General features: G+C 46.8%; 1 pseudogene; it reads right to left on the bottom strand.

The window, feature by feature from the left end:
• Nucleotides 1-14,263, bottom strand: part of LOC115327019 — a 69,809-nt pseudogene extending 55,546 nt beyond the window's left edge.
• Nucleotides 14,264-22,731: the final 8,468 nt, after the last annotated feature.

Genomic DNA, 22,731 nt, shown 5'->3' with positions numbered 1-22,731 from the left:
TCCTCTCTACTCTCGTTAGCTCGGCAGTGTTGGTTCCTGCATCGATAATCGAAAAATATGGTATCAGATCAATTTCAGAGTGGCTTTATGAGCAATACAATATGGCGACTTACATCAAACGAAGTTAATAGCGTGGATGCCTCTGGACTGAAAAACCGTTCACTCACGCTCACGGGAAGCCTTCTCTCCGAAGACCCCACCTGTAGTTCCTCTCTACTCTCGTTAGCACGGCAGTGTTCGTTCCTGCATCGATAATCGAAAAATATGGTATCAGATCAATTTCAGAGTGGCTTTATGAGCAATACAATATGGCGACTTACATCAAACGAAGTTAATAGCGTGGATGCCTCTGGATTGAAAAACCGTTCACTCACGCCCACGGGAAGCCTTCTCTCTAAAGACACCACCTGTAGTTCCTCTCTACTCTCGTTAGCACGGCAGTGTTGGTTCCTGCTTCGACAATCGAAAAATATGGTATCAGATCAATTTCAGAGTGGCTTTATGAGCAATACAATAAGGCGACTTACATCAAACGAAGTTAAAAGCGTGGATGCCTCTGGATTGAAAAACCGTTCACTCACGCTCACGGGAAGCCTTCTCTCTGAAGACCCCACCTGTAGTTCCTCTCTACTCTCGTTAGCACGGCAGTGTTCGTTCCTGCATCGATAATCGAAAAATATGGTATCAGATCAATTTCAGAGTGGCTTTATGAGCAATACAATATGGCGACTTACATCAAACGAAGTTAATAGCGTGGATGCCTCTGGATTGAAAAACCGTTCACTCACGCTCACGGGAAGCCTTCTCTCTGAAGACCCCACCTGTAGTTCCTCTCTACTCTCGTTAGCACGGCAGTGTTCGTTCCTGCATCGATAATCGAAAAATATGGTATCAGATCAATTTCAGAGTGGCTTTATGAGCAATACAATATGGCGACTTACATCAAACGAAGTTAATAGCGTGGATGCCTCTGGATTGAAAAACCGTTCACTCACGCCCACGGGAAGCCTTCTCTCTAAAGACACCACCTGTAGTGCCTCTCTACTCTCGTTAGCACGGCAGTGTTGGTTCCTGCATCGATAATCGAAAAATATGGTATCAGATCAATTTCAGAGTGGCTTTATGAGCAATACAATATGGCGACTTACATCAAACGAAGTTAATACCGTGGATGCCTCTGGATTGAAAAACCGTTCACTCACGCTCACGGGAAGCCTTCTCTCTAAAGACAGCAACTGTAGTTCCTCTCTACTCTCGTTAGCTCGGCAGTGTTGGTTCCTGCATCGATAATCGAAAAATATGGTATCAGATCAATTTCAGAGTGGCTTTATGAGCAATACAATATGGCGACTTACATCAAACGAAGTTAATAGCGTGGATGCCTCTGGATTGAAAAACCGTTCACTCACGCTCACGGGAAGCCTTCTCTCTGAAGACCCCACCAGCAGTTCCTCTCTACTCTCGTTAGCACGGCAGTGTTGGTTCCTGCATCGATAATCGAAAAATACGGTTTCAGATGAATTTCAAAATGGCTTTATGAGCAATACAATATGGCGACTTACATCAAACGAAGTTAATAGCGTGGATGCCTCTGGATTGAAAAACCGTTCACTCACGCTCACGGGAAGCCTTCTCTCTGAAGACCCCACCTGTAGTTCCTCTCTACTCTCGTTAGCACGGCAGTGTTAGTTCCTGCTTCGACAATCGAAAAATATGGTATCAGATCAATTTCAGAGTGGCTTTATGAGCAATACAATATGGCGACTTACATCAAACGAAGTTAATAGCGTGGATGCCTCTGGATTGAAAAACCGTTCACTCACGCTCACGGGAAGCCTTCTCTCTGAAGACCCCACCAGCAGTTCCTCTCTACTCTCGTTAGCACGGCAGTGTTGGTTCCTGCATCGATAATCGAAAAATACGGTTTCAGATGAATTTCAAAATGGCTTTATGAGCAATACAATATGGCGACTTACATCAAACGAAGTTAATAGCGTGGATGCCTCTGGATTGAAAAACCGTTCACTCACGCTCACGGGAAGCCTTCTCTCTGAAGACCCCACCTGTAGTTCCTCTCTACTCTCGTTAGCAGGGCAGTGTTGGTTCCTGCATCGATAATCGAAAAATACGGTTTCAGATGAATTTCAAACTGGCTTTATGAGCAATACAATATGGCGACTTACATCAAATGAAGTTAATAGCGTTGATGCCTCTGGATTGAAAAACCGTTCACTCACGCTCACGGGAAGCCTTCTCTCTGAAGACCCCACCTGAAGTTCCTCTCTACTCTCGTTAGCACGGCAGTGTTAGTTCCTGCATCGATAATCGAAAAATACGGTTTCAGATGAATTTCAAAATGGCTTTATGAGCAATACAATATGGCGACTTACATCAAATGAAGTTAAAAGCGTGGATGCCTCTGGATTGAAAAACCGTTCACTCACGCTCACGGGAAGCCTTCTCTCTGAAGACCCCACCTGTAGTTCCTCTCTACTCTCGTTAGCAGGGCAGTGTTGGTTCCTGCATCGATAATCGAAAAATACGGTTTCAGATGAATTTCAAAATGGCTTTATGAGCAATACAATATGGCGACTTACATCAAATGAAGTTAAAAGCGTGGATGCCTCTGGATTGAAAAACCGTTCACTCACGCTCACGGGAAGCCTTCTCTCTGAAGACCTCACCTGTAGTTCCTCTCTACTCTCGTTAGCAGGGCAGTGTTGGTTCCTGCATCGATAATCGAAAAATACGGTTTCAGATGAATTTCAAAATGGCTTTATGAGCAATACAATATGGCGACTTACATCAAACGAAGTTAATAGCGTGGATGCCTCTGGATTGAAAAACCGTTCACTCACGCTCACGGGAAGCCTTCTCTCTGAAGACCTCACCTGTAGTTCCTCTCTACTCTCGTTAGCAGGGCAGTGTTGGTTCCTGCATCGATAATCGAAAAATATGGTTTCAGATGAATTTCAAAATGGCTTTATGAGCAATACAATATGGCGACTTACATCAAATGAAGTTAAAAGCGTGGATGCCTCTGGATTGAAAAACCGTTCACTCACGCTCACGGGAAGCCTTCTCTCTGAAGACCTCACCTGTAGTTCCTCTCTACTCTCGTTAGCACGGCAGTGTTAGTTCCTGCATCGATAATCGAAAAATACGGTTTCAGATGAATTTCAAAATGGCTTTATGAGCAATACAATATGGCGACTTACATCAAATGAAGTTAATAGCGTGGATGCCTCTGGATTGAAAAACCGTTCACTCACGCTCACGGGAAGCCTTCTCTCTGAAGACCCCACCTGTAGTTCCTCTCTACTCTCGTTAGCAGGGCAGTGTTGGTTCCTGCATCGATAATCGAAAAATACGGTTTCAGATGAATTTCAAAATGGCTTTATGAGCAATACAATATGGCGACTTACATCAAACGAAGTTAATAGCGTGGATGCCTCTGGATTGAAAAACCGTTCACTCACGCTCAAGGGAAGCCTTCTCTCTGAAGACCTCACCTGTAGTTCCTCTCTACTCTCGTTAGCAGGGCAGTGTTGGTTCCTGCATCGATAATCGAAAAATACGGTTTCAGATGAATTTCAAAATGGCTTTATGAGCAATACAATATGGCGACTTACATCAAATGAAGTTAAAAGCGTGGATGCCTCTGGATTGAAAAACTGTTCACTCACGCTCACGGGAAGCCTTCTCTCTGAAGACCTCACCTGTAGTTCCTCTCTACTCTCGTTAGCACGGCAGTGTTGGTTCCTGCATCGATAATCGAAAAATACGGTTTCAGATGAATTTCAAACTGGCTTTATGAGCAATACAATATGGCGACTTACATCAAATGAAGTTAATAGCGTGGATGCCTCTGGATTGAAAAACCGTTCACTCACGCTCACGGGAAGCCTTCTCTCTGAAGACCCCACCTGTAGTTCCTCTCTACTCTCGTTAGCAGGGCAGTGTTGGTTCCTGCATCGATAATCGAAAAATATGGTTTCAGATGAATTTCAAACTGGCTTTATGAGCAATACAATATGGCGACTTACATCAAATGAAGTTAATAGCGTTGATGCCTCTGGATTGAAAAACCGTTCACTCACGCTCACGGGAAGCCTTCTCTCTGAAGACCCCACCTGCAGTTCCTCTCTACTCTCGTTAGCACGGCAGTGTTAGTTCCTGCATCGATAATCGAAAAATACGGTTTCAGATGAATTTCAAAATGGCTTTATGAGCAATACAATATGGCGACTTACATCAAATGAAGTTAAAAGCGTGGATGCCTCTGGATTGAAAAACCGTTCACTCACGCTCACGGGAAGCCTTCTCTCTGAAGACCCCACCTGTAGTTCCTCTCTACTCTCGTTAGCAGGGCAGTGTTGGTTCCTGCATCGATAATCGAAAAATACGGTTTCAGATGAATTTCAAAATGGCTTTATGAGCAATACAATATGGCGACTTACATCAAATGAAGTTAAAAGCGTGGATGCCTCTGGATTGAAAAACCGTTCACTCACGCTCACGGGAAGCCTTCTCTCTGAAGACCTCACCTGTAGTTCCTCTCTACTCTCGTTAGCAGGGCAGTGTTGGTTCCTGCATCGATAATCGAAAAATACGGTTTCAGATGAATTTCAAAATGGCTTTATGAGCAATACAATATGGCGACTTACATCAAACGAAGTTAATAGCGTGGATGCCTCTGGATTGAAAAACCGTTCACTCACGCTCACGGGAAGCCTTCTCTCTGAAGACCCCACCTGTAGTTCCTCTCTACTCTCGTTAGCACGGCAGTGTTGGTTCCTGCATCGATAATCGAAAAATATGGTATCAGATCAATTTCAGAGTGGCTTTATGAGCAATACAATATGGCGACTTATATCAAACGAAGTTAATAGCGTGGATGCCTCTGGATTGAAAAACCGTTCACTCACGCTCACGGGAAGCCTTCTCTCTGAAGACCCCACCTGTAGTTCCTCTCTACTCTCGTTAGCACGGCAGTGTTGGTTCCTGCATCGATAATCAAAAAATATGGTATCAGATCAATTTCAGAGTGGCTTTATGAGCAATACAATATGGCGACTTACATCAAATGAAGTTAATAGCGTGGATGCCTCTGGATTGAAAAACCGTTCACTCACGCTCACGGGAAGCCTTCTCTCTGAAGATACCACCTGTAGTTCCTCTCTACTCTCGTTAGCACGGCAGTGTTAGTTCCTGCATCGATAATCGAAAAATACGGTTTCTGATGAATTTCAGAATGACTTTATGAGCAATACAATATGGCGACTTACATCAAATGAAGTTAATAGCGTGGATGCCTCTGGATTGAAAAACCGTTCACTCACGCTCACGGGAAGCCTTCTCTCTGAAGACACCACCTGTAGTTCCTCTCTACTCTCGTTAGCACGGCAGTGTTGGTTCCTGCATCGATAATCGAAAAATATGGTATCAGATCAATTTCAGAGTGGCTTTATGAGCAATACAATATGGCGACTTACATCAAATGAAGTTAATAGCGTGGATGCCTCTGGATTGAAAAACCGTTCACTCACGCTCACAGGAAGCCTTCTCTCTGAAGACACCACCTGTAGTTCCTCTCTACTCTCGTTAGCACGGCAGTGTTGGTTCCTGCATCGATAATCGAAAAATATGGTATCAGATCAATTTCAGAGTGGCTTTATGAGCAATACAATATGGCGACTTACATCAAATGAAGTTAATAGCGTGGATGCCTCTGGATTGAAAAACCGTTCACTCACGCTCACGGGAAGCCTTCTCTCTGAAGATACCACCTGTAGTGCCTCTCTACTCTCGTTAGCAGGGCAGTGTTGGTTCCTGCATCGATAATCGAAAAATATGGTATCAGATCAATTTCAGAGTGGCTTTATGAGCAATACAATATGGCGACTTACATCAAATGAAGTTAATAGCGTGGATGCCTCTGGATTGAAAAACCGTTCACTCACGCTCACGGGAAGCCTTCTCTCTGAAGATACCACCTGTAGTTCCTCTCTACTCTCGTTAGCACGGCAGTGTTGGTTCCTGCATCGATAATCGAAAAATATGGTATCAGATCAATTTCAGAGTGGCTTTATGAGCAATACAATATGGCAACTTACATCAAATAAAGTTAATAGCGTGGATGCCTCTGGATTGAAAAACCGTTCACTCACGCTCACGGGAAGCCTTCTCTCTGAAGACACCACCTGTAGTTCCTCTCTACTCTCGTTAGCACGGCAGTGTTGGTTCCTGCATCGATAATCGAAAAATATGGTATCAGATCAATTTCAGAGTGGCTTTATGAGCAATACAATATGGCGACTTACATCAAATGAAGTTAATAGCGTGGATGCCTCTGGATTGAAAAACCGTTCACTCACGCTCACGGGAAGCCTTCTCTCTGAAGATACCACCTGTAGTTCCTCTCTACTCTCGTTAGCACGGCAGTGTTGGTTCCTGCATCGATAATCGAAAAATATGGTATCAGATCAATTTCAGAGTGGCTTTATGAGCAATACAATATGGCGACTTACATCAAATGAAGTTAATAGCGTGGGTGCCTCTGGATTGAAAAACCGTTCACTCACGCTCACGGGAAGCCTTCTCTCTGAAGATACCACCTGTAGTTCCTCTCTACTCTCGTTAGCAGGGCAGTGTTGGTTCCTGCATCGATAATCGAAAAATATGGTATCAGATCAATTTCAGAGTGGCTTTATGAGCAATACAATATGGCAACTTACATCAAATAAAGTTAATAGCGTGGATGCCTCTGGATTGAAAAACCGTTCACTCACGCTCACAGGAAGCCTTCTCTCTGAAGACACCACCTGTAGTTCCTCTCTACTCTCGTTAGCACGGCAGTGTTGGTTCCTGCATCGATAATCGAAAAATATGGTATCAGATCAATTTCAGAGTGGCTTTATGAGCAATACAATATGGCGACTTACATCAAATGAAGTTAATAGCGTGGATGCCTCTGGATTGAAAAACCGTTCACTCACGCTCACGGGAAGCCTTCTCTCTGAAGACCCCACCTGCAGTTCCTCTCTACTCTCGTTAGCACGGCAGTGTTGGTTCCTGCATCGATAATCGAAAAATACGGTTTCTGATGAATTTCAAAATGGCTTTATGAGCAATACAATATGGCGACTTACATCAAATGAAGTTAATAGCGTGGATGCCTCTGGATTGAAAAACCGTTCACTCACGCTCACGGGAAGCCTTCTCTCTGAAGACCCCACCTGCAGTTCCTCTCTACTCTCGTTAGCACGGCAGTGTTGGTTCCTGCATCGATAATCGAAAAATACGGTTTCTGATGAATTTCAAAATGGCTTTATGAGCAATACAATATGGCGACTTACATCAAATGAAGTTAATAGCGTGGATGCCTCTGGATTGAAAAACCGTTCACTCACGCTCACTGGAAGCCTTCTCTCTGAAGACCCCACCTGCAGTTCCTCTCTACTCTCGTTAGCACGGCAGTGTTGGTTCTGTTGTGGTTATAGCTCGTCGCCAAGATGTTGTGGTCGCATGGGGCCATTACGAATGGGTGGAAAGAGACAGGGGCTGTGTTCCAAAATTTACTCGATCCGACTCCGGAGTAAAAGTTTCGTACCGTGGCGTTCCAAAAGTTCCAAAACTTACTCGAGCTTACTCGATGACGTCAGAACTCGCGTTCCAGAAGCGGGTTGTTCACTCCGGAGTAATTACTCGCGCTACCCTCCTCGATCGGGGGGTAAAGTCGGATCAAATCGAGTAAATACGTCACGTGATCTGTTCGTCGTCTGCTTTCTGCGCCGACAGCCGTCAAAGCTCGCTTGCTCCGTTGGTTTTGGTGGCGGACGTTCGAAATGACAAAGAATTAGGTGCAGCATGTGTGGTTATTGCGATTTGCTGTTGTCAACGCAGGAATTGACTGCATTACATCCAGACCGTCCACCTTCCCCGGGAACGTGTACTTGTTATTATCTGAGTGCGAGCGTAAACAGGAGCTTCTCCGCATCCTCGTCCTCGGCGTTGGGGGATGCCGTAATCTCACGTTCAAGGCCGAAAATGTTTGAACTCGTTATATGATAATGTAATATTTTTGTTTCCTCCAGAGTGTGTGTAATGAGAGGATAACGTTTGTAAAGCAGTGAAGGCTTCGAAAATTTCACTGTAATCACATTCGCGTCAAAGCGAACGTGAGTTTCATAATCTGGAGAAAGCACCCTCGCGCTGGACCGCTACACCGTGTGGAATATATTTCTGCAAAACATAATCGGTGCAAATTACAATGCGTGGAATATATGCGTTTAGGGCACCGTGACTAGAATTGCAGCGATCGCGCTGATTAATAAAAACCCATTTTTTCATGTCTAGCTGTAAGGAGTAAGTAATTTTGATCTCAATATACAGCTCAAAACGAAGGTGAGTAAAAGGAGCTGGTGGATCCACCCACATCATTAACATAACCGTTCTTCGGGTGCTTTCTCCATGATCAAAAGGATCGTCTGCTATTTTCTGTCATCGCTGCTGCGTTTTCTTTTTGCCGTCGCCCAAGACGAAGCCAATCCGCGTAGTATCCAGGTGATTATCCTGGCCGTTCCAAAATCGAGTCGCGGATCGTTTACTCGCGATGTCACGTGGTATTACCCGCTGACGTAGGAGGCAGGTTACTCGGGTAAGATTTGGAACATAGCCAGGGAAAGCTCAGATAAAGACAGCGCCCCGAAAGGCCTGTAGAGATGCTGGAAAGGCTTACATTGCCGGCGCGTGGGCAGCGGGGTGCCGAGGTGCGGGGCCCAAGGTGGGAACCCCGACGAAAGGAAGAGACGTCACACCAGCTCGGAGTTTTTGTGAAGACTGTTCTATTTTCAATATGTACACATCAATCCCGAGACAGCGCGTGCCGCTGTCGAGCACGTGCACCATCTCGTAGTAACGACACAAACCATGACTTCTTGCGCCATCTGGCTTGTTGATGGCACACTACATCTTTTCCCCCCTTAGAAAAATGACTGTTGGATAACTTGGTACTAGACCGAAAAGAACAGCTTACTCTTTACGATATGGAAAATCACACGCACACGAAGCCCTACCGACCAATCACTACAAGGAAAATAATTGTGAAGTGGTCGGGGGAAAATAAGGGTAAAGAAATACATTTTCAAAGATACGATCATGAATGCTACATCTCCACTGGCAGTGAAAATGTCACTGGAAACCTTTTGAAACAAAGAACACTTTCACCTCTGCGAGTGAAATGAATGACTAGACCTTAGAAACGTAACAAATAACACTTTCAAAAAGCTCACGGTTTGACGAGTCATTTGAAACAAAGATTAACACTTTGACCATAACCTCTATGTACATAACATGGAAACATGAAAATATACCTAAGGCAGTTAATCCAAAACTTCCATGTCCATGACATGAAAATTTCTACATTTGAACACATGAAAATGTGAAAATGAAAAAAACAATGCAAGCATAACTATCTGTTCACATCTATCCCATAAAAATACAGTGCACACTATGAAATTGCAAACCACTATGACTTAAGTCCCAGAGTTTTAAGGGGCGTCTTTGGAGTACATATCCACTTGAAAGTCACGAAATTTTGCGGGAAGTCGTCTCCGCCGCGTGGGGCGTTGTGGTGGAGTGTCCGATGGGGATTGTGGTGGAGTATGATATGTCCTTGGTGGTGTGTCTGCACCACCGTCACCTGTTGTAGAAGTTGATTCTGGGGTTGCCTCAGGACTTGATTCCAGGTCTTCTGCTAAACCAGGAGCCACTGAAGGCTCGGAAAGCATGGAGGTCTTTGGCCCAACGGAGTGCAGGGACTCCGCTGAGACCGTTGCGGAGCTAGATGACGGCAGCTCGCTCCAATACCCGAGTCCCAGTTGAGATGAACTTGATGCGGTGCTCAATATCGCACCGCTTGTAGGAACGGAAGGTTCAGGACCCTCTTGGAAAGCGAGCCTGGAGGCCTCTTGGAAGACTGCAGCCGGGGCAGCCAGCGGGACTGGTGGCTGGCTGCTGGCTTGTACTGGTACAGCAGCGCGGAAGGCCGCTTGGAGACCGGAATCAGGAACGGCACCGGGGACTGCGGTGGCGGGAAGGCCACCGAAAACCACCGCATCTTGCACGGTACAGGGTACCACGGAACTGGTGCCGGGTACACCAGGGACAGGAAGGGCACCGGGTACTACCGGTACATGGGCAGCACCAGGGACCACAGCTACATGGGCTGCAGGAGCCGTATGATGAGGAACGATGCCTGGCACAGCAGGATCCTGGGCAGCGCCAGGGGTCGCTCGACTATAGGCACCAGGCACCACAGCAACATGGCCAGGGCCGGGTGCCGCAGTAGCATGGGCGGCCACAGGGGCCGCAGTGGCTTGGACGACCTCTTGGGCCGTCAAAACAGGACCGGCATCAGGGGCCGCAAAAACAGGACCGGCCGCAGGGGCAGGAACGGCAGCAGGGGCCGCATGGACAGGAACGGCAGCAGGGGCCGCAAAAGCAGGAACGGCAGCAGGGGCCGCAAAAACAGGAACGGCAGCAGGGGCCGCAAAAGCAGGAACGGCAGCAGGGGCCGCAAAAACAGGAACGGCAACAGGGGCCGCACGGACAGGAGTGACGCTGGGGGCCGCAGCACGCAAAGTTGCAGGTGCCGGACCCTCAGGTGGCACATGGCCCAGGCTTATAGCTGGAGCCGCATTAGTTGAAGTAGGTAATATGTCATCATCCATAAGCCACCACGGCTGACGTTGGGGTGGTTTCAATGTTGTATGTGTCATTTTGTCTGCATTCCATATGGTTCCATCATCTAATCTATATGTGGCTGGCCCAACTTGTTCATGTATATGTTGCGGTGGCGCATATTTGTTGCGCATTTTCCCTCTAATGTTAGGCTTGAAAACCTTTACTGCTTGCCCAGGAGCAAAAACAGCGTGCTTGACTGCTCGCCGGGCATCTGAATACTGTTTCATCTTCATTTGATATGCCTTGACTCTATAAGGAAGCTCTTCCTGAACGACCTGCGGAGGGACGGCGGACTCTGGGGTCCCTCGCCCTTGAAGATGCAGTCGCGTCCGGTGGGTGCGACCGTGTAAAAGAAAAGCTGGCGTTTCTCCAGTCGCGGCATGGCGCGTACTCCGGTATACCCCGAGATATTCTGTAATGGCTTCGGAAAGCGGACGATGTTGGACAAGAGCCAACTGAATAACAGACTTAAGAACTCGATGGAATCTCTCTACCTGTCCATTAGCTTGGGGATGGTAGAGGGATGACTTCACATGTTTGATGCCATGCATCTTCAAGAAATCGCTGAACTCCTTTGAAATAAATTGTGGACCATTGTCTGTCGTGATCTCTTGCGGCAAACCCTCGCGGGCAAAGACAGACTTCAAAAACTTAATGACTGTAGCAGTCGTGACGTTGTGGGCTGGTGCCACTTCAGGCCACTTACTGTGGTAATCTACAAGTGTAATGAAAAACCTCTCTTGAGCTGGGGCTCGTTCAAAGGGACCTACTATATCCATGCCCAGTTTTACCCATGGACGGTTGGGGAATTCAACTGGTTGAAGAGGTGCTGGGGATGCCTTTGCAGGCTTGTCTGTCGACTGACATACCGAACAGTTCTGAACTTTCGTCCTGACGTGTTGGCTTAAATGCGGCCACCAGTAAAGCTCCTTGATGATACTGGTGGTGCGCGAGATACCTTGATGGGTTTCGTGAGCTACATCAATCACTTGATCGCGGAGAGTGGACGGAACCACTATTTTCTCTCCTTGGAACAACAAGGCATCTGTGACTGAGAGCTGGTCTCTTACAACGAAATACGGCTTGAATTCTGGAGGCAACTTTTCCTCTGAGGGCCATGTGTTTGAAAGGTATGTCATAATAACTGGTAATACAGGATCTTTTAGAGTTTCTTCCTTGAACTCCTTCTGTGTGAGACATGCACAGACAATTGAAACAACCTCTTCTTCAAAAGACGTACCTTCTTCGGTATCTGGGACCGGAAGGCGAGACAGAGCGTCGGCAACTACGTTGTCGCTGCCTTTACGATACTTCATTGTGAAATTATAGTTGAAAAGTCTAGCAGTCCAACGACTGATGCGTCGTGGACGAACACCTGTCCCTTGAGTGGACATTAGTGTGACAAGGGCTTGATGATCTGTCTGAATTTCGAAATGTCGACCCCAAAGATAAACGTGCCATCTCTCGCAAGCCCAAAGGATTGCGAGAGCTTCTTTCTCTCCTGCTGAGTACTTCCGCTCTGCTTCAGAGAGAGAGCGGGAAGCGAAAGCAACAGTCTTTAGTTGCTTCCCATGCTGCTGCTGGAGAACAGCACCTAGTCCGTAATTGGACGCGTCTGTGGAGACGACAACTGGAAGATTTGGATTGAACATTGCAAGAATGGGAGCCTGCTGAAGGCAGGACTTGACACTTTGAAAACTGGCCTCTACGTCGGTCGACCAGACAAAAGATGCGCCCTTACGCAGAAGCCTTCGGAGGGGTTCTACCAGAGTAGCACAATGGGGGACAAACTTACTGTAGTATTCTACTAGACCTAGGAAGGCCTTCAACTGCGAAGGTTCCGATGGAACTGGAAAATTTAGGACCGCGTCTATCTTCGACGGAAGGGGTGCTAGACCCTCCGCAGACAGACGATGACCAAGGAATGACAGTTCAGAAACATTGAAAACGGCTTTCTATTTAGTTTCATGCCGGCCTCTCTAATACATTTGAGGACTTGTCTGAGATTATTATCATGTTCCTTCTGGGAGGAGCCATAGACAATGATGTCGTCCAGATAAAACTGGACTCCTGGACAATGTTTTAATATCTTGGACATGACCTGTTGGAAGGCCGCTGGTGCAGACGCCAGCCCGAAACAAACTCGTTTGAAACGAAAAAGCCCTTCATGGGTAATGAATGCTGTTAAGTCGCGACTCTTGGGGTCGAGACGGACCTGATGATAAGCAGACGCAAGGTCTAACTTAGAAAAATGGGAAGCTCCACTGAGGGAGTTCAGAAGCTCCTCGATGTGCGGAAGCGGAAAAGAATCAATGACGACTGCCTGATTTGGCGCCCGCAGATCGACACACATACGAATTCCACCGTCTTTCTTCTTAACTACTACAATGGGGGACACCCATTCCGACGCGTTTACGCGCTCGATAACGCCTTGGCGCTCGAGCTTCTGAATTTCCGCACTGACGGCATCACGCAACGTGATGGGTAAGCGGCGCAGTTTAGCCTGTACCGGCGGGACATGGTGCCGGACAGTGATTGTGTGAGTTTGGTTTTTAACTAACCCTAACTCAGGAGAAAAGAGATCCTCAAATTCTTCAAAACCAGAAGGTAACTTAGATGCATCGCTCACCGATGAAGGTTGCAAAGATGGTCCCGACGTCGACGGATCCCTTGAAGGCTGGTCTCCGAAGACGCCTCTACTGGAGTAGTATTCAGACGATGTGGATGGCTGAGTGCCATGAACAGAGGACAATGATGAAGGGTGCTTGCAGGGAGCACTTGAAGGACGCGGTGGAGGACTGGGCTCCACCGTACATGGGGGCTGCGGGACTCCAGCCGACTTTACATGTGCCGGGATGGCCAAGCGAGGATCAGCTGCATTGACATGGAAGCACTTGAGTGGCGCGCCCGATAAAATTAGACGCAGTCCATGCACGGCATCTGTCCCAAGCAGGGATCGGCCATTGCGAACGATGTAAAAAAGAATGTCGGCGGAGCGTTCTTTGAAGCTGACTTTGGTCTGGAAACATCCCATGACTGGAATCGACCCTCGGAGGTAGTGCACAAGAGTGCGCGGCGGTTTCCTTAGCCGGATTTGCTGCTTGAAGTTGATCTTGTTAAACATGCTCTCGGAAAGTATTGACACTTCGGAGCCAGTATCAATGAGTAATGGTAATGTAAATCCATTCACCTGAACATCAGCGGTGAAATTCCGTGGGCGACGGTCCGCATGTCCTTCAGGGAGGACTTCCGGGGATCCGACGGTGAAGACGTTGTTCGGATGTTGTTCCCCCTCGTCGTCGTCGGGAAACGTAACGACTCCATGGATCGGCGTCTGGTTACGGCCAGGTCCAAGCCTCTCGTACCGGCGACCGGCGGCGCGGCCTCGTCCCGGCGGAAACGCCAGGCGACGGGGGTCGATGACTTCAGACGACGAAGACGAACTTCGGCAAACATTTGAAAAGTGGCCTATCTTGCCACAAGAAAAACAAGTCATTCCGGACGCTGGACACTCCTCACGCGGATGAGGTCGGCGACCGCAAAAGTGGCACGATTCCGCCCCGCGCCCAAGAGCGCGCGCGCCCGGAGGAGCATCCCGAGGCACTCGGCTTGTAAAAACACGGGTGAGTCCACGCGACTGGTGGCGCGGCGAGAAGGAAACCTTGGAAGGTGAGGAGGAAACATTTGCGGGGGAGGAGGAAATGGCAGGAGGCCGCCCTCCATTTTGACGTTGCATGTTCGAATTTGACCTCAACTGGCGGCCATCTTGTCCACGGCGAACGGGAACCCTTTGTACTGCCTCAACGGCCTGTGTCGACTCGGAACGCGGAAGACATGATGAAATTTGGCGGTAACGATCGCAATCTCGAGCAGCCCGTTCGAACTGTTGTGCCAGAAGCACGATACGTTCGAGGCTGGGTAGTCCAGCTTCCGCAGACTCTCGGATTACCCGATCTTGTACCTCCGATGATAATAATCCAGCCAAAAAAACTTCCGCGATGCGGGTTTCAAGAGACTCCCCAAAATCACAAAAAGAGCCGAGGTGCCGTAGGGCACCAAGGTACTCAAGGAAACTTTCTCCCTGCGACTGGACGCGGGTGAGGAATAACCTCCGTTCGACAACAACATTCTTTTTGGCAGCGAAATGCTGATCAAGCGCCGTCATAAGAACGTCAAATTCGGAAACGGTCTCGCTATGTGCGAGGGCCGTGGATGGAAACGTTGAAACTATTCTTTGGCCTTCGAGACCAAGCAAGGACCACAACAACGCGCGCTTACGCTTCGGCGAGCTTTCATCAGCCTCTAGGACTACAAGATAATTTAAAAACGACGCTTTCCAATTTAACCAAGGCTGCACAGGGGCACCTGGCGTGGGAAGAAATGGTGGAGGTGTCGGGAAAGAAGCTGTTGCCATTTTTTGGAACTTATGAATGAGTGAAGCCAATGGCTACATACACATATTTGATGGACAAAATATCTATTATATCTATTCACTTCGCCTTTTAAAGTCACTTGGGATGTACTACATGGGCATGAAACATAGCGACGCTATCGTCTACTATGGCTATGGTTGGGAGACAAAAGTTGAAAACGAAGGTGAAAATCCGAAAAAAATTCCACCGAAATGGAAACGAGACAGTTTCTCCGAGTCTCGGAAAATTAAGAACGACGCTTCCGTGCGGTGCGCACTACTTGCATGAAAGAAAAAGAACCATTCGAACGGCCGTTACGGCGTTCGAAAAAAAAAAAGAACAAAGGATGGCGTTACGCCTAACCTTACTGGCGTTCGGAATGGACCATTGCCGCTCGAAACGGAACGTTAAATGTCGCTATGCACCGACAGTATTTTCATGTACTACATATGCAAAAGATGTGGTGGATGGGAATATTCAAAAGGACCTCCTTACATTTCGAACGTTCAAATATTTCCTGACACACAAAAGAAACCTATACGTGCCGGTGCTGCCACCACTCATCTCCGGCACGGAGTCTCACATAAAAAAACTCACAAGGGCGAAAATGGAAAAAATGCAAGAAAATACCTCGTCGCCAAAATGTAGTGGTTATAGCTCGTCGCCAAGATGTTGTGGTCGCATGGGGCCATTACGAATGGGTGGAAAGAGACAGGGAAAGCTCAGATAAAGACAGCGCCCCGAAAGGCCTGTAGAGATGCTGGAAAGGCTTACATTGCCGGCGCGTGGGCAGCGGGGTGCCGAGGTGCGGGGCCCAAGGTGGGAACCCCGACGAAAGGAAGAGACGTCACACCAGCTCGGAGTTTTTGTGAAGACTGTTCTATTTTCAATATGTACACATCAATCCCGAGACAGCGCGTGCCGCTGTCAAGCACGTGCACCATCTCGTAGTAACGACACAAACCATGACTTCTTGCGCCATCTGGCTTGTTGATGGCACACTACAGGTTCCTGCATCGATAATCGAAAAATACGGTTTCTGATGAATTTCAAACTGGCTTTATGAGCTATACAATATGGCGACTTACATCAAATGAAGTTAATAGCGTGGATGCCTCTGGATTGAAAAACCGTTCACTCACGCTCACGGGAAGCCTTCTATCTGAAGACCCCACCTGCAGTTCCTCTCTACTCTCGTTAGCACGGCAGTGTTGGTTCCTGCATCGATAATCGAAAAATACGGTTTCAGATGAATTTCAAACTGGCTTTATGAGCAATACAATATGGCGACTTACATCAAATGAAGTTAATAGCGTGGATGCCTCTGGATTGAAAAACCGTTCACTCACGCTCACGGGAAGCCTTCTCTCTGAAGACCCCACCTGCAGTTCCTCTCTACTCTCGTTAGCACGGCAGTGTTGGTTCCTGCATCGATAATCAAAAAATACGGTTTCAGATGAATTTCAGAGTGGCTTTATGAGCAATACAATATGGCGACTTACATCAAATAAAGTTAATAGCGTGGATGCCTCTGGATTGAAAAACCGTTCACTCACGCTCACGGGAAGCCTTCTCTCTGAAGACCTCACCTGTAGTTCCTCTCTACTCTCGTTAGCACGGGAGTGTTGGTTCCTGCATCGATAATCGAAAAATACGGTTTCAGATGAATTTCAAAATGACTTTATGAGCAATACAATATGGCGACTTACATCAAACGAAGTTAATAGCGTGGATGCCTCTGGATTGAAAAACCGTTCACTCACGCTCACGGGAAGCCTTCTCTCTGAAGACCCCACCTGTAGTTCCTCTCTACTCTCGTTAGCACGGCAGTGTTGGTTCCTGCATCGATAATCGAAAAATATGGTATCAGATCAATTTCAGAGTGGCTTTTTGAGCAATACAATATGGCGACTTACATCAAATGAAGTTAATAGCGTGGATGCCTCTGGATTGAAAAACCGTTCACTCACGCTCACGGGAAGCCTTCTCTCTGAAGACCTCACCTGTAGTTCCTCTCTACTCTCGTTAGCACGGCAGTGTTGGTTCCTGCATCGATAATCGAAAAATACGGTTTCAGATGAATTTCAGAGTGGCTTTATGAGCAATACAATATGGCGACTTACATCAAATAAAGTTAATAGCGTGGATGCCTCTGGATTGAAAAACCGTTCACTCACGCTCACGGGAAGCCTTCTCTCTGAAGACCTCACCTGTAGTACCTCTCTACTCTCGTTAGCACGGCAGTGTTGGTTCCTGCATCGATAATCGAAAAATATGGTATCAGATCAATTTCAGAGTGGCTTTATGAGCAATACAATATGGCGACTTACATCAAATGAAGTTAATAGCGTGGATGCCTCTGGATTGAAAAACCGTTCACTCACGCTCACGGGAAGCCTTCTCTCTGAAGATACCACCTGTAGTTCCTCTCTACTCTCGTTAGCACGGCAGTGTTGGTTCCTGCATCGATAATCGAAAAATATGGTATCAGATCAATTTCAGAGTGGCTTTATGAGCAATACAATATGGCGACTTACATCAAATGAAGTTAATAGCGTGGATGCCTCTGGATTGAAAAACCGTTCACTCACGCTCACGGGAAGCCTTCTCTCTGAAGACCCCACCTGCAGTTCCTCTCTACTCTCGTTAGCACGGCAGTGTTGGTTCCTCCATCGATAATCGAAAAATATGGTATCAGATCAATTTCAAACTGGCTTTATGAGCAATACAATATGGCGACTTACATCAAATGAAGTTAATAGCGTGGATGCCTCTGGATTGAAAAACCGTTCACTCACGCTCACGGGAAGCCTTCTCTCTGAAGATACCACCTGTAGTTCCTCTCTACTCTCGTTAGCACGGCAGTGTTGGTTCCTGCATCGATAATCGAAAAATATGGTATCAGATCAATTTCAGAGTGGCTTTATGAGCAATACAATATGGCGACTTACATCAAATGAAGTTAATAGCGTGGATGCCTCTGGATTGAAAAACCGTTCACTCACGCTCACGGGAAGCCTTCTCTCTGAAGACCCCACCTGCAGTTCCTCTCTACTCTCGTTAGCACGGCAGTGTTGGTTCCTCCATCGATAATCGAAAAATATGGTATCAGATCAATTTCAAACTGGCTTTATGAGCAATACAATATGGCGACTTACATCAAATGAAGTTAATAGCGTGGATGCCTCTGGATTGAAAAACCGTTCACTCACGCTCACGGGAAGCCTTCTCTCTGAAGACTCCACCTGTAGTTCCTCTCTACTCTCGTTAGCCCGGCAGTGTTGGTTCCTGCATCGATAATCGAAAAATATGGTATCAGATCAATTTCAGAGTGGCTTTATGAGCAATACAATATGGCGACTTACATCAAATGAAGTAAATAGCGTGGATGCCTCTGGATTGAAAAACCGTTCACTCACGCTCACGGAAAGCCTTCTCTCTGAAGACCCCACCTGCAGTTCCTCTCTACTCTCGTTAGCAGGGCAGTGTTGGTTCCTGCATCGATAATCGAAAAATACGGTTTCAGATGAATTTCAAACTGGCTTTATGAGCAATACAATATGGCGACTTACATCAAATGAAGTTAATAGCGTGGATGCCTCTGGATTGAAAAACCGTTCACTCACGCTCACGGGAAGCCTTCTCTCTGAAGACCCCACCTGCAGTTCCTCTCTACTCTCGTTAGCACGGCAGTGTTGGTTCCTGCATCGATAATCGAAAAATACGGTTTCTGATGAATTTCAAAATGGCTTTATGAGCAATACAATATGGCGACTTACATCAAATGAAGTTAATAGCGTGGATGCCTCTGGATTGAAAAACCGTTCACTCACGCTCACGGGAAGCCTTCTCTCTGAAGACCCCACCTGCAGTTCCTCTCTACTCTCGTTAGCACGGCAGTGTTGGTTCCTGCATCGATAATCGAAAAATACGGTTTCAGATGAATTTCAATATGGCTTTATGAGCAATACAATATGGCGACTTACATCAAACGAAGTTAATATCGTGGATGCCTCTGGATTCAAAAACCGTTCACTCACGCTCACGGAAAGCCTTCGCTCTGAAGCTGTAGTTTTTCTTTACTCTCGTTAACAAGGTAGTGTTGGTTCCTGCTTAGATAATCGAAAAATATGGTTTCAGATCAATTTCAGAATGATTTTATGAGCAATACAATATGGCGACTTACATCAAACGAAGTTAATAGCGCGGATGCCTGTGGATTGAAAAACCGTTCACTCACGCTCACGGGAAGCCTTCTCTCTGAAGACCCCACCTGTAGTTCCTCTCTACTCTCGTTAACAAGGCAGTGTTGGTTCATGCATCGATAATCGATAAATATGGTTTCAGATAAATTTCAGAATAGTTTTATGAGCAATACAATATGGCGACTTACATCAAACGAATTTAATAGCGTGGATGCCTCTGGATTGAAAAACCGTTCACTCATGCTCACGGGAAGCCTTCTCTCCGAAGACCTCACGTGTAGTTCATTTCTACTCTCGTTAACAAGGCAGTGTTGGTTCCTGCTTCGAGAATCACTGATCTCTATTAGCATCTTCGATCAACTCGCACCGGAATCGCCCTGAAACCAGCACAGTGCACAGCGCCCCTCGGTCGTGCAGCGCGATGTCGGTGCAACATCGAGGACAAACTGCGCCGCGCCGGTGCACCGCGGCGAGCTCCACCTTGCGTCACTTCGCGTTTTGTTCGTTTATTTTGCGTAGGTCAGCGCACGGTGGCACGGTGCCCGTCTGCTGTCAATTTCTTCTATTTTTTTTCTCGTGGATTTGACGGTCCCACAGAAATGAACATCGTGGACGTGATGGTCGATGGGGTCACGAAGCGGGTGACAATTCCACGTGTATATGTTGGCCATCATTATTAGTTCAAGAAAACGAAACACCAGATAATAGCCGTACCTCGCAGTCATCGAAACGCCTCGCGCCGCTTTCCACGATGTTCGTGCTTTTCGGGCGCTCCTTGCCACCGCAGCAATCGCCAGTAATCGCGGCGATGGTGAGAAGCTCGTCGTCTCGCCGTCAGAAGACCCGAGGAAATCATCTAGTGCAGCTGCGAGGCGCGTTCGTTTTCGCAAGATCGCCATCACGATAGTCTGCGCGTCTGCTACTCCCGCCATCTTCTCGATTCCCGCTCCTGGCCGCAATGCCTGATGGGACTGCCCCCCGGCGCACCGCCGATTTTCTTGGTGCGCGTTGGGGCAACGAAAAGCCGCACCGGGAGGGTGCGCTTCGTTGATCGAGGACGTACGGTGCGCACCGGTGCACCTGATCGAAGATGAAGGGGCGCACCTCAGTGCCCCGGTGCGCACCGGTGCGGATGATCGAGGATGCTATATGACAATTGCTGGATCGCGTTTGCCCGCTCCGCGAATGCGGTCACTGGCGGCCATCTTCAGGTAGAGTTATATCACCTCTAGCCACTGTAAGCTGCTGCAGCCGCTATCATCCATCCATGGCAGATAGCGTTTTGGCAGGTGGGTTGGCAGGCTGCGGTCAAAATAGCGTGGGTGATATTGCGTGCTTGATTAAAATTATTTGACGAAACATGTTTTTGAAACCCGGCGTGAACAGTAGTCGGGTTTTTGAGGACCTGGTAAAAGTTTCACGAAATCGCAGCACCGGGAGAAAAGCAGCACAGCACGTATCGAAAGTCTCATCGAAAGAAGCATCGAAAGCAGACGACGGTACGGAGTATGGTGCCTGGAACGGGTCTTCGACTGGTGTGTTTACCGCGCCCAAAAAAGTGGTCCCTCGATTTCCGGCCGATGATGTCATAGAAGTGTCATGCTGTCGCCGGTCGCGATCCTGGCGGTTTTCCAGCAAAGGAGGCGTTTCAAAGCAGAGGTCTGTTCGGCGCAAGGAGGTTCGGCGCGTTCGGCGTATCAGCTGTTTACCGCCGACGGGTGCCGCGAGTGCCGCTGTCTTCGCGCCCAAGCCAGAGGCTCTGGCCCAAGCGTAAACGTCGTCTGCTATTCGCGTTGTGAATAAAATACACACGAATGACTCAACGAAACGAAAGAGACTTAAACAACATCGTTTGAGAAGTAGAACGGCTTTATAAAAAGGCATGGTTGTTTCTAATAAAATAAATAAATAACTATCAACTTTATTTTCAGTGATGTTTATTCACCTTTTTGGCGCGCATCGAGCGCGCGCAATTTTCACCGTCTGCTCCCAGACCGCACTTGCGTGATGGACGGCGGAAGGCGCAAGAAGCGTGTTCGACACTGTTTTATTTGTAAATGCACTAGCCGTCACACGGGCATAGTCCTTTTCTCAGCCCCCAAGGACCCAGAAAGCTTTAAATGCTGGCAGCAGGCAGTGGAGAAGAGTACTGGAAGACAACTCCCGAAAAGTGCTCTGATCTGTGAGAAGCATTTCGACGAGAGGTAGGTGGAAAACTTCATCAAACATTTTATTACACATTAAATCCTTAGAGCCAGTTGTTTTCTTGGCTTAGAATACCCCCTTAATATCGCTAGCTTTATACATGTTGCAGTTCTGTGTAATGTACGTATGCATGCTTATATATGTGGACGCAGACATGTGTAAGGTTAAGCTGGTAAAGTTAGAATATAAGCAGCAAGAAACTGCCAAATTGAAATGTGCGGCAACACAAAAATTACCCTGCTGAAATAATATCCACAATAAGACTCACACTAGCATCATATTTATTAAAACAAATTCAGCTATTTCACTGACTACAGCTAAAATATGAACATAGTAATATACTGAACACTCCACTCTAAAAAAATATTTGAATAGAGTACAAAAAAAAAAAGCAAGTCGTAACTTCAGATGGATTGTCAATTTACAATTTGCTTTGTATATTTAGTCAAACAAACCACAAAATAACTGAAACCTACATCAGTCAGGGCCGAAAACCTGTTTTCTCACCTCCCCCTCCTTCTAAATGTCTACCTAGAATAACAAAAGATGTTACTCACTATTTTTTTATGTTTTTTAACCTTTAAAATCACAGTAATCACTTACAGGACCTCCTGCCCTATAATCTGAAAGGCTTTCTCTTACATCTATGAATAAACAACCAGATTTTTTTTTTTTATATCAAGGCCTGTCAGGAATTTGCATTTGCTTACCAGAAGGCAGCGTTACATACATCTGTGGGTTGCACTTTTCCACACGAGCACGAGTGTGTTACAGAATATTTTGGCACTGAATGTAGGCAATCACAGCATGCTTAGCTAATATAATTAAAGTCAGTCTTTTTTCTGGCCTTCCCACACATCGAATAAAAAAGTGGAAGCAAATTGTCAGTAACTTAAGAAGCAAGCACAAGTTATGTGAAAAAAAATATATTTGTTAGAGTACTAAACACTGATTTATGAAAGTATTTGTAAGATATGCCAAATTACCCCAAAAGTTTCTAAGATAGAGTAACTCGAGTAAAAAAGTCAAGTACAAGATTGATTGAAACACACATACATGACAGTTTTATTTATCATATTTCAGAGAGATCCAGCGGAACTATGTGCATCTGATCAACAATGAGAAAGTCATCACACCACGTGGAAGGACCTCCCTCAAGAAGG

This window comes from Ixodes scapularis, unplaced genomic scaffold (genome assembly GCF_016920785.2).
Source record: "Ixodes scapularis isolate PalLabHiFi unplaced genomic scaffold, ASM1692078v2 PGA_scaffold1__304_contigs__length_218370807, whole genome shotgun sequence".
NCBI classification, from domain to species: Eukaryota; Metazoa; Arthropoda; class Arachnida; order Ixodida; family Ixodidae; genus Ixodes; species Ixodes scapularis.
The sequence above is the reverse complement of the archived record's forward strand: the minus strand, read 5'-3'. Positions and strand labels throughout refer to the sequence as shown.